Genomic DNA, 12,279 nt, shown 5'->3' on the forward strand with positions numbered 1-12,279 from the left:
ATTAAGGCTGATTAGAGTAAATTAAGTGGTAAAACAGAGGAGCATTTAATTAAAAAATGTTTTTCATACTTGACAGGTTACTTTAAACTGACTTCAACTACAGAGCGAAGTTTATCCCTTTGATCTGTAGATGAATAAACAGAAAGATAAAAAAAAACAATGTTTCTTTTTATCTTTCTGTTTCAGCGGCTGAGCATTGTTGTTGATAAACATTGCTCAGCTGCTTTTTTTTTTTGACAACTTCAATTGCCAGGACTTTGTTTACACTTCAGCTGTCAACAGGGGAACCCCACTTACAGCTGAATGAGTCATCGGTTAGGGATGCGGCGGCCCTGCTCCTTAACAACCGGCTTTTGTTTATATTTTTTTACATTTCAGCTGTTGGGGGAAATGCAGGGTGTCATTCAACCCAGAAAACTACTCTTTTTTTTTTTTTTTTTTTTATTTTAAGAACCTGAGGAGGCTCCATTTATTAAAAAAATGTCTGGAGTTGGGCTGTAAAAACAATAAAATAAATAAATGATTCAATTTGGACAAATAAAAGAATTAGCATTTAACAATTAACAAAAATGTCAGCACCAAAGCAAAAGATTATTACAATTACAATCAATGAATTTGTCAAACATGAGCTTGATACTTTGTTATCTAAAAAAATCTAACTGGACATTACAGTACAAATCTCTCCAACATTCAGCTGTGCTAGGACGTAGAGAAACAAATCTGTTTCTAATTCAAAAGCAGAGATCCCAGTTGCATATATTAGCAAAAATGTAATTCTAAATACCAGACATCTCCTGCATGCCAAAAATACTCTGCGGGTGCAGAGAAGTTAAATAGGACCTCTACATTACTACACATGGACTCCTTTAGTCCCTACCAGATGTGCAGTGATGCACCCAATGTACCTATGTACGCCCGAGTGCAAGATGATGTCTCTACACCCAGAATTACATGCGGGTACACAGCCGTGGTCCCAATGATCAGCACACATCCAAATGTCCAGCTAGGCCCTCCGGACAGTGTATATGTCCTGCTTTCTTCTTATTGCTTGCTGCATACTTGTGGGTACACTGTATATGCATCAATTTAGATATGACTGTACTGATATGTAAAACATATGCTTATTCCACTTCTTTTAGTGTGTGTGTGACACTGGCGCAAACCTGTATAAAATCAATAAACCAACTTAAAATTAATTTATAAAAAGGGTTGCTGCAGTAAAAAGACAAATTCCTCCAACAAGTGAAAGAAAAAAATGATATGTGTATATATCAAGTGTTGACTGCGCTACCTCAAGTGATACAGTAACAAAAACACTCGCTTTAACTAAACCGGTCAAAAAGATGACATGATTAAATCTACATATACATCAATTAAATAATCACTAATAGTTAATAACACCACTTACTGTATGTATCTTCCAATAATTATATAAAAAATAAACCAATTATAGTCCAATTGTGCTTGTGTGCTGATAGAGCGTGGATCCCTGGGTGGGCCATCCACCTGGGTGGGCTATCCAGCTGCTGGGAATTTTCACACGACGTAACTACGTAATTTCCTGTCGGGCGAAAGCGAGGCTTGAGCCGCAAGCCAAGCGGGAACGAGGCTTGCACCGCACGCCGGCGGAGGAATTAGACGGCGCTACCTTCCCAATCCATTTTTAACTGCTGGATAAGCTTGGTGCCGGCCCATGGGCACCAGAAACATGTGAGTTCTATAGCTTATATAGTTCTATAGCTTTTTTTACATGGTTTTAAAATAAACAGTAATTAAGCTTATTGCGCTATAATTGCTGTTTGATTGTTTTTCCATAATGAACCAAAGGCCTATACATACCAACATCTGGTGAGTGGACAATTCATGTGGTGGTGGTGTTGTCACTGGAATTAAGTCACAAAAATCACGAATGAGAAACTTAGAGCACAGAAACAGCACAACTGTAGTGGATAGCCCACCCAGGGATTCACGCTCTATCAGCACACAAGCACAATTGGACTATAATTGGTTTATTTAATAATGTGTTTTTTATGTAATTATTGGAAGATACATAAGTGGTGTTATTAATTATTAGTGATTATTTAATTGGTGTATATGTAGATTTAATAATGTCACCTTTTTGACCGATTTAGTTAAAGCGGGTCTTATTCCACTTCTTAGTGCAGAATACTGTTAATAAACATTTAATTAAAACAATGCTCTCTCCAGTGGTTGCTTAGCAGTGATGGTGATTGCCTGACATACACTATATGTCCAAAGGTTGGTCCAGATCTTGCCCACTTTCTGGGAAGTCTGTCCTGCCCAGATCATGCCCACTTTCTGGGAAGTCCTGCCCAGATCATGCCCACTTTCTGGGATGTTCTACCCAGATCATGTCCATTGCCTGGGAAGCCTTGCCCAGATCATGTCCACTCGGGAGGTCCTGCCCAGAATGTGCCCACTTTCTGGGAGGCCTTGCTCAGATTATGCCCACTTTCTATGAGATCCTGCTCAGATCATGTCCACTTTCTGGAAGACTCTGCTCAGATCATGTCCACTTTTTGGGCGGTCCTGCCCAGAATATGCCTACTTTCTGGAAGGCCTTGCCCAGGTTATGACCACTATCTATGAGTTCCTGCCCAGGTCATGCTCCCTTTTTTGGGCGGTCCAGCCCAGATCTATCCACATTTTGTGAGGCCATGCCCAAATTATGTTGATTTTCTGGAAGGTCCTGCCCGGATAATTTTGACTTTCTAGGAGGCCTTGCCCAGATTATGCCCACTTTCTATGAGGTCCTGCCCAGATCATGCTCACTTTCTGGGGGGTCTTGCCCAGATCTATCCACATTCTGTGAGGTCCTGCCCAGATTCTGTTCACTTTCTGGAAGGTCCTGCCTAGATAATATCTACTTTCTGGGAGGTCCTGCCCAGATCATGCCCACTTTCTGTGAGGTTCTGCCCAGATCATGCCCACTTTCTATGAGTTCCTGCCCAGGTCATGCTCCCTTTTTTGGGAGATCCTGCCCAGATCTATCCACATTCTGTGAGGTCCTGCCCAGATTATGTTAACATTCTGGAAGGTCCTGTCTAGATAATATATACTTTTTGCAAGGTCCTGCCTAGATCATGCCCACTTTCTGGGAGGTTCTGCCCAGATCATGCCCACTGGGACATGCACACTCGCTTCCACAATTTCCTTCAGTAGTATAATTTTTGATTTACTGCACATGATCAGTACTCATATCAGCTGTGATTTTGGGACACAGCCTTGGACATGGCATCATCAGGACAGGGTCCCTAGATGTGGGACTATCCTGCAAAACCCAGGGCAGTTGGTGTCTATGTACCTTTATGAAACTGACTTTGTGCACAGGGACACAGTCAGCGTTTTTTGTTCAGCGGGAACGCAGTTCCGGCACCTTCAGCACTGAATGTATGTAATAGCATGGGGTGTGGGGTGTGCTGGAGGGTCTATTGATGTTGGCTGCTGGGGGATCTATTGTCACTGGTGGGGATATGATTTTGTTTGAGGGTCTATTGTTGCTGATGGGGAATCTATTGTTTCTGGGGCGGTCTTATGTTGCTGGAAGGGATCTACTGTTGAGGGAGAGGTCTATTTTTACTGGCTGCTGGAGGATCTATTGATGCTGGCTGCTGAGAGATCTGTTGTTGCTGCTGGGGAGGGGGTCTAATGTTGCTTGGGTGGATATTTTGTTACTGGGTGTGATATTTTGTTGTGGGTGGTTCACTGTTGCTGCAGAGAATCTATTGTTGTTGGGGTGGAGTCCATTGTTGCTGGGGGAGTCTATTGTTGTGTGGGGATCTAATGCTGGGATTCTATTGTTGGTGGCTGCAGGGGATCTATTTTACTGCTTTTCTTTTTATCATTAACATGTTCCATACAAATGATTTAGCACCACAAAATGATACTTGGTTCTGGATTCTCTAAAAGGTGCAGTACTGGTAGGTGGGTAGGGGGTGGAATCAAGGGAGGGTGGTCAGAGGTGGGGAGGGTGACTCAGACGGGGGGAGTTCCTGCACCTATTCTCCGAGAAAAAAAGCCCTGGACACAGTCATGTTGGAACAGAAAGGAACCTTCCCCAAGCTTTTGCCACAAGGTTGGAGGTGCACAATTGTCTAATATGTCTTTGTATACTCTAGCATTGAAAGTACCTTTCACTGGAAGTACCTAAACCCAGTAATTTGCATGAGTAGCCACATACAATTTGCCATACATGTTGTGGTGGTCAGGTATCAACATACTTTTGGCCTTATAGTGCAAAGATAGATCTTTATGTTAAAAATATGATCCTGGAAATATGGTACTGCAAGTAAAACTGAAAATCATATCAAAAGTAGCTTTAGTTTCACAATATTACTTTGAAATTTATAATCAGTGAAAAATGATTTGATGAAAGCTTCTCTTTATTATACGCACACAGAAATCAACTACCTTTCATATTTTCGGCCTGAACATATTAAAACAATCTCAGAATTTAAAAGAGGAGAGTAATGTGCTGTAACATAGTTACAGTTTTGTTATAACGGACTGCATTGCCAGTAAAATAACAGTTTACCAGTAAAATGACAGCATTTATATGCTAACACGTCGTACTACCTACATATTGTTTATACGGAGTGAAAGCGGAATCTCCATATTACCCCCCGAGGTATGCTCATGGCCTAATTTGGTCATATGCCTACAACAGAAAGAATTAAACTGTCTCTAGTAAGGGGGAAGACAAATAGTCTCCGTGCTCAGAGCGATACATTGATATACAGGGACACTGAGCAGAATTTAGCTTTTAAAGAGCAACTTAAGCCAATAAGTAAAATAAAACAGTGTACTATTCAAACATTGCGCAAGAGTTAAAGTTAGAAATTCTACTCAGTTGACTAATAAATGTAAAATACAGGCAAGTACTAAAAAGATTTGTTTAATCTGGTTAAGTATTTTTTTCCAGTGTGTTTTTGCATGTTTTTACATATATTTTTGATACATTTTTAGGCTTTATGCGTTTAGTTTTTTTTTTTTTTTTTTTTTTTTTTTTAGGAGGAGATTGTAAACCACTTCAATACTGAGCACTTTCACCCTCTTCCTGCCCAGGCCAGTTTTCAGCTTTCAGCGCTTTTATGCCGTGTACACACGAGCGGACTTTTCTACCGGACTGGTCTGACGGACTAAGTCCGGCGGACAATTCGACTGTGTGTGGGCTTCATCGGACCTGCAGTGGACTTTTTCGGTCGAAAATCTGACGGACTTTAGATTTGGAACATGTTTCAAATCTTTCCGACGGACTCGAGTCCGGTCGAAAATCCGCTCGTCTGTATGCTAGTCCGACGGACGAAAACTGACGCTAGGGCAGCTATTGGCTACTGGCTATAAACTTCCTTATTTTAGTCCGGTCGTACGTCATTACGTACAAATCCGTCTGACTTTGGTGTGATCGTGTGTAGGCAAGTCCGGTCGTTAGAAAGTCCGTCGAAAGTCCATCGGAAAGACCGTTGGACCTTTGTTGTCGAAAAGTCTGACATTGTGTACGCGGCATTACCCTTTGAATGACAATTGCGCGGTCATGCAACACTGTACTCATATGACATTTTTATAATTTTTTTTTCACACAAATAGAGCTTTTTTTTTTAGTGGTATTTAATCACCATTGTTTTTTTTTTTTTTTTTTTTGCTAAACAAACAAAAAAAGAACAACGTTTTGAAAGTAAAATGTTTTTCTTAGTTTCTGTTATAAAATTTTGCAAATAAGTAAATTTTCTTCTTCACTGATGTGCGCTGATGAGGCTGCACTGATGGGCACTGATAGGCATAGACACCCATAATGCAATTAGACATGTGCAGAACAGTAAAATTTGTTTCGTTTCATTTCGGATATATTTGTTAAGTTACTAATCTCGTTTCATTTCGGAATTTGTTTAGTGTCGTTTTGAAATGTGTTTATTTTCATTTAGTTTTCGTTAAATTTTGTTTCGTTTTCATTAAATTTTTTTTTGTTATTTTCTAACAAATTCCAAATTTTCGGAATGATTCGAATTCAGATGAAAAATGATCAACCAATTCGAATTCTGTGTGAAGAATAGCTGGTTGTTAAGCAGTGGACCCGCCGAGTCCTTAACAACCGTTGATTAATCAGCTCTCAGCGAGCTTCCCCACTGACAGTTGAAATGTAAACAAAACAATGCGGACAATTGAAAATTCTGAAAAAAACAGCATGCCCCCCCCCCCCCCCCCCAATCCATACCAGGCCCTTTGGGTCTGGTATGGATTCTAAGGGGAACCTATACAAAAATGACATTTAAATCCTGCAAGGCTATTTAAAAATACCGAACATATTCAAAAATATGGGGATTTGGTTACACTATATGGTCATATAGTGCTAAGTCCACTTACTGCCTCAAAGTACCCCATTATCAGTGGGTCCTACAATAGTAATAGAATGAAAGCTCCCGCGTCTCAACCCTGGGAGACAAACATCTCTTTATGGGAGTACTGAAAGCACTCCTCCTATAACACTGGTGGACACTAATAAGACGTAATGCAGTAGCTGCAATGCAGCAGCTGGTGTGAATGGACCCTAAGCTCCTGTGTTGTATGTTGTATGTCAGAAGGAGGTCAAATGCACCTGTCAATGAATTCTGAATGATCTCAAACTGATGTCAGAACAAGTGCTGAGTGACAACAAAGGCACTTCCAGTGGTGGAAGTGCTAATATTCACCTTCTAAAATACCCCTAAATGTCTTCACATTGGGCCAGCGGATAGGGTTGGGCTAAATCCATATATGGACCTGCCCACCTAATGTTCCATTTGATGGTGGTCATGTGATGTAGTCAATCAGGCCAAAAATGACCCCAAAATTTGTCAACAAACAGACTGAAAGATCTTTAACCTGTGCAAGTTTATTTACAATACTTTTTGCTAAATGAAACAGGATTAGCTGGCATAAAGATGTTCCTATAGAGTAGGGATGAGCTTCGTGTTCGAGTCGAACCCATGTTCGACTCGAACATTGTCTGTTCGCCCGTTTGCCTAATTGCGAACGACATGGGCCATTCGCGCCAAATTCGTGTGGCGCGTCACGGCCCATAATTCACTGCGGCATCGCAGTGCATTGCTGGCTGATGATTGGCCAAGCATGACCCGCATGCTTGGCCAATCACAGCGCTGTCTGAACAGAGAGTCGTAATTGGCCAAAGCCAAGGAGGCTTTGGCCAATTATGGCTCAGGGGATTTAGTATACGCCCCACACTATATAAGGCTGCCTGCACGGTGGCCCTGTGTAGTGTGTGTTCCGGCGTTGAAAGAGATAGATAAACAGAGAGACAGTGTCATTTGATTTAAGTTAGATAGATTAGGCAGGACAGTCAGTGAGTTAGCTGCACTTACAGTGTATTGTGTATATATATGCATTCCAGGTGTTGTATATATATATATATATATATATATATATATATATATGTACACTGTATTCAGTTTAGCTAGATCCGTTCCTGTTATCTTCCTACTGACAGGCAGGCTTGTTTTGTTACAGTATTTACAGCTACCTGAAGAAAATTGCTGGTGTTCTTTTGATCCTATTAGTACCACAGTCAGGCAGCTAGACTATTTACAGTTAGTGTAGTGCGTCCTCCTCACAGTGTTCAGTTAATGCTACAAGTTAGTTTAGTGTGACCTCTGCACAGTGTTCAGCTAAAACTACAAGTTAGTGTAGTGCATCATCCTCACGGTGTTCAGCTAAAGCTACAAGTTAGTTTAGCGTGACCTCTGCACAATGTTTAGCTAAAGCTACAAGTTAGTGTAGTGCGTCCTCCTCACAGTGTTCAGCCAAAGCTACAAGTTAGTGTAGTGCGTCCTCTGAACAGTGTTTAGCTAGAACTACAAGTTAGTGTAGTGCGACCTCTGCACAGTGTTCAGCTAAAGCTACAAGTTAGTGTAGTGCGTCCTCCTCACAGTGTTCAGCTAAAACTACAGGTTAGTGTAGTGCAACCTCTGCACAGTGTTCAGCTAAAGCTACAAGTTAGTGTGGTGCGTCCTCTTAACAGTGTTCAGCTAAAGCTACAAGTTAGTGTAGTGCGTCCTCCTCACAGTGTTCAGCTAAAAGCTACAAGTTAGTGTAGTGCGAGCTCTGCACAGTGTTCAGCTAAAGCTACCTGTAGAAGGTTGGTGGTGTTTTCCTGATCCTATCACTACCACAGGCAGCTAAATAAGCTACAAGTTAGTTTTTTGTGAGCTCTGCACAGTGTTCAGCTAAAGCTACCTGTAGAAGGTTGGTGGTGTTCTCATACTACAGGCAGGGATTTTGCTAGCTGCAGTATCAGTATATATATATATATATATATATATATATATATATATATATATATATATATATATATCCCAGCTTAGTGCAGCTACAGGCCATTAGTATGTCTGGAAGGCCAACAAGGAGAGGCAGACAGTCACAAGCCAATAAAATAGGGCAAGCAGGTTCTGTGTCTAGAGGCAACAGTGCTGGTCGTGGAGACGATGCATCCTCATCAGCACGTGGCCGTGGGACACGCTTGGCCTTTTTTTCGGCAGCTGGCCGTGTTGAGCCGCAACATGCGGAAGACTTGGTCGAGTGGATGACCAAGCCGTCCTCATCCTCTCTCACCCATGCTCAGGGTACTTTGTCTGACAAAGCAGCTGCCAACGCGGCATCTTCCCTCGGCTCAATGTCATCAGTGACTCCTTCCCTAGACCCACCATGTCCTCCTGAGGAGTCCCTCGAACTGTTTGACCACAGTGTTGGGTACATGCTCCAGGAAGATGCCCAGCGTTTAGAAGGCTCTGATGATGATACTGAGCTAGATGAAGGCAGTAGCGTGAGCACGGACAGAGGGGGTTCCCAAGAAGGACAGCAATCTGGCAGTCATGCTCCCCCTGCTGTAGCATACTGCCAGGTTTGCTCCAGTGATGAGGAGGGAGGGGATGATGAGGTCACTGACTCAACGTGGGTGCCTGATAGGAGAGAGGAGGAGGCACATCACCAATGAGGCAGGATGCCCTCCAGGGGCCAGCCTAAGGGCAGCACACTGACTGCATCACACCCCAAAGCTCTGCATGTGCAGGGCGCTGCTGTCTCTGTGCGTTATTCCAAAAGTTCTTTGGTGTGGGCCTTTTTTGAGACGAGTGCATCAGATCGCACCGCTGCTATTTGCAACATATGTCTCAAGCGTATCTTGCGTCGCCAAAACATCTCCCGCTTGGGCACCACATGCTTGACCAGACATATGTTGACCTGCCATGCAGTTCGTTGGCAAGCGTATCTAAAAGACCCACACCAAAGAACAAAGAGGACCTCTCCTTGCTCCTCATCAGCTGAGATCTCCAACGTCATTATACCTTCGGTCCTCTCTGAGACCTGCACTGAGAGGAATGAAGGTGTAGAATTAGGTGTGTCACAGCCAAGTACTTGTGGGCAATCTGCTTTCGGTACACCGATATCAGATTGTACCAGGCAAATTTCCCTGCCCCAGCTGCTGCACCGCCGAAAGAAGTTCGCTCCCAGCCATCCACATGCCCAGCGGTTGAATGCTAGCTTGGCAAAATTGCTAGCACTTCAACTGTTGCCTTTTCAGTTGGTTGACTCTGCCCCCTTCCGTGAGTTTGTGGAATGTGCGGTTCCTCAGTGGCAGGTACCCAAACGCCACTTTTTCTCATGGAAGGCAATTCCGGCTCTCTACTGGCATGTGGAAGGCAATGTCCATGCCTCGCTGGACAGGGCGGTCAGCGGTAAGGTGCATATTACCGCTGACTCATGGTCCAGCAGGCATGGACAGGGACGTTACCTAAGTTTCACCGCGCATTGAGTGACTCTGCTGGCAGCTGGGAAGGATGCAGGACAACGTGCAGTAGTGTTGGAGGTTGTTCCGCCACCACGCCTCCAAAATGCCACTACTAATGATTGTGACACACCTCTCTCCTCCACCCCCTCCTCTTCTTCTTCCTCCATGGCCTCTTCCTGTGCCTCGGAACCAGCGGTGCTCCATAGCCGTTCAAGGGGCTACACAAGTATGCAGGCCAAAAGATGCCATGCGGTGCTTGAACTGGTGTGCTTGGGGGACAGGAGCCACACTGGGGCAGAGGTTCTGTCAGCTCTGCAGGGGCAGGTTCAGAGGTGGTTGATGCCACGCCAACTTACGGCAGGAATGGTGGTTTGCGACAATGGCACCAACCTCTTCTCTGCCCTCCGACAGGGACAAATGACCCATGTGCCCTGTTTGGCTCATGTCCTTAACTTGGTGGTGCAGAGGATCTTGGGCAGGTACCGGGGCTTACAGGATGTCCTGAGACATGGACCTGAGACTGAGGGATTGTGTCAGTATGGAGGTGGAGCCTGGCACTCAGCATCAGCAGCAGTCTTTAAGGGATCAGTCCCAAGAAACACATGGACTTGTACGTGGCTGGGAGGAGGTGACTGCGGACCATGTCGTCCTTGTCCCCCCTTGTTCACCTGTTGGAGCACACGCTGCGTGGAATAATGGACAAGGCATTTGAGGCAGAACAGAGGCAGGAAGAGGAGGAGTTCCTTAGCTCTCAAGGCTCCCTTTATCCAGACAGTGTTCCTGCATGCCCGCCGATCACACAGGAAGAGGACGAGGAGGAGGAGGATTGTGTCAGTATGGAGGTGGAGCCTGGCACTCAGCATCAGCAGCAGTCTTTAAGGGATCAGTCCCAAGAAACACATGGACTTGTACGTGGCTGGGAGGAGGTGACTGCGGACCATGTTGTCCTTAGTGACCCAGAGGACTCCGGACAGAATGCCTCAGCAAACCTACGCTGCATGGCCTCCCTGATCCTGCAAAGCCTGCGTAAGGATCCTCGTATTCGTGGTATCAAGGAGAAGGACCAATACTGGCTGGCAACCCTCCTTGATCCACGTTACAAGGGTAAGGTTGCGGACCTTATCTTGCCGTCGCAGAGGGAGCAGAGGATGAAACATCTTCGGGAGGCCTTGCAGAAAGGTCTGTGCAACGCGTTCCCAGAGACTGGGAGGTTACAAACTCCTGTTTCTGGACAACGTGTTGCTGATGCTTCGGTCAGTCAAAGAAGGAGCGGTGGAGAAGGTGGCCATCTGACCGATGCGTTCAGACAATTTTTTAGTCCGCAGCCCCAAGGTATGATCGGTTCCAGCAACCATCGCCAGCATCTATTTTACTTGGTGCAGGAATACCTAGGGGCAAGATCTGACTTGGACACCTTTCCCACCGAAAATCCTCTGGGTTACTGGGTCTTGAGCATGGATCACTGGCCAGAGCTTGCACAGTATGCAATTGAGCTACTGGCCTGTCCTGCATCCAGCGTTCTTTCGGAACGCACATTCAGTGCTGCTGGAGGCTTTGTAACCGATCACAGGGTGCGTCTGTCCACCGACTCGGTCGATTGACTGACCTTCATAAAAATGAATCAGTCTTGGATCACCACCAGCTACCAAGCACCTGATGCTGATGTAACCGAATAATTTTTTTGAAATCTCAGATCCCTTCAAAGACTGCCTATGCTGATGCTGAGTGACTATCCTGAGTAATTATCCTCTTCCTCCTCAATGATCACGCTGATAGCTTGTAAGAACATTTTTGGTTCTGGGCGCCGCCAGCAGTGCCTAAGGCCCAATTTTTCAGCCCCTGTATAACAGGGGCATGTAATTACAATTTTTGATGCAATACTTTGCAGCAGGGCTCATTCCTGCGTTCCAACTAGAGTATCTGTGAGGGGTTGCAGTGTTGTGGCACCAGCACCAGTGCCTAAGGCCCAATTTTTCAGCCCCTGTTTAACAGGGGCATGTAATTACAATTTTTGATGCAATACTTTGCAGCAGGGCTCGTTCCTGCGTTCCAACTAGAGTATCTGTGAGGGGTTGCAGTGTTGTGGCACCAGCACCAGTGCCTAAGGCCCAACTTTTCAGCCCCTGTTCAACAGGGGCATGTAATTACAATTCTTGATCTAATATTTCACAGCAGGGCCCATTTCTGCACCCACCAAGAGCAAGTGAGGACTTACAGTGGTGTGGCACCAGCACCACCACCACCACCACCACCACCAAAGGCCCAATTTTTCTGCCCCTGTTCAACAGGGGCATGTAATTACAATTCTTGATCTAATATTTTACAGCAGGGCCCTGTGAGGGCTTACAGTGTTGTGGCCACAACAACACCTAAGGCCCAAATTTCTGCTGAGTATATAGGGCAGGCCCCTACTTTCAAACATCCAACTTACAAACGACTCCTACTTGCAAACGGAAGGAGACAACAGGAAGTGAGATGAAATC

The sequence above is a fragment of the Aquarana catesbeiana genome, linkage group LG01 (genome assembly GCF_042186555.1).
Source record: "Aquarana catesbeiana isolate 2022-GZ linkage group LG01, ASM4218655v1, whole genome shotgun sequence".
Taxonomy (NCBI): Eukaryota; Metazoa; Chordata; class Amphibia; order Anura; family Ranidae; genus Aquarana; species Aquarana catesbeiana.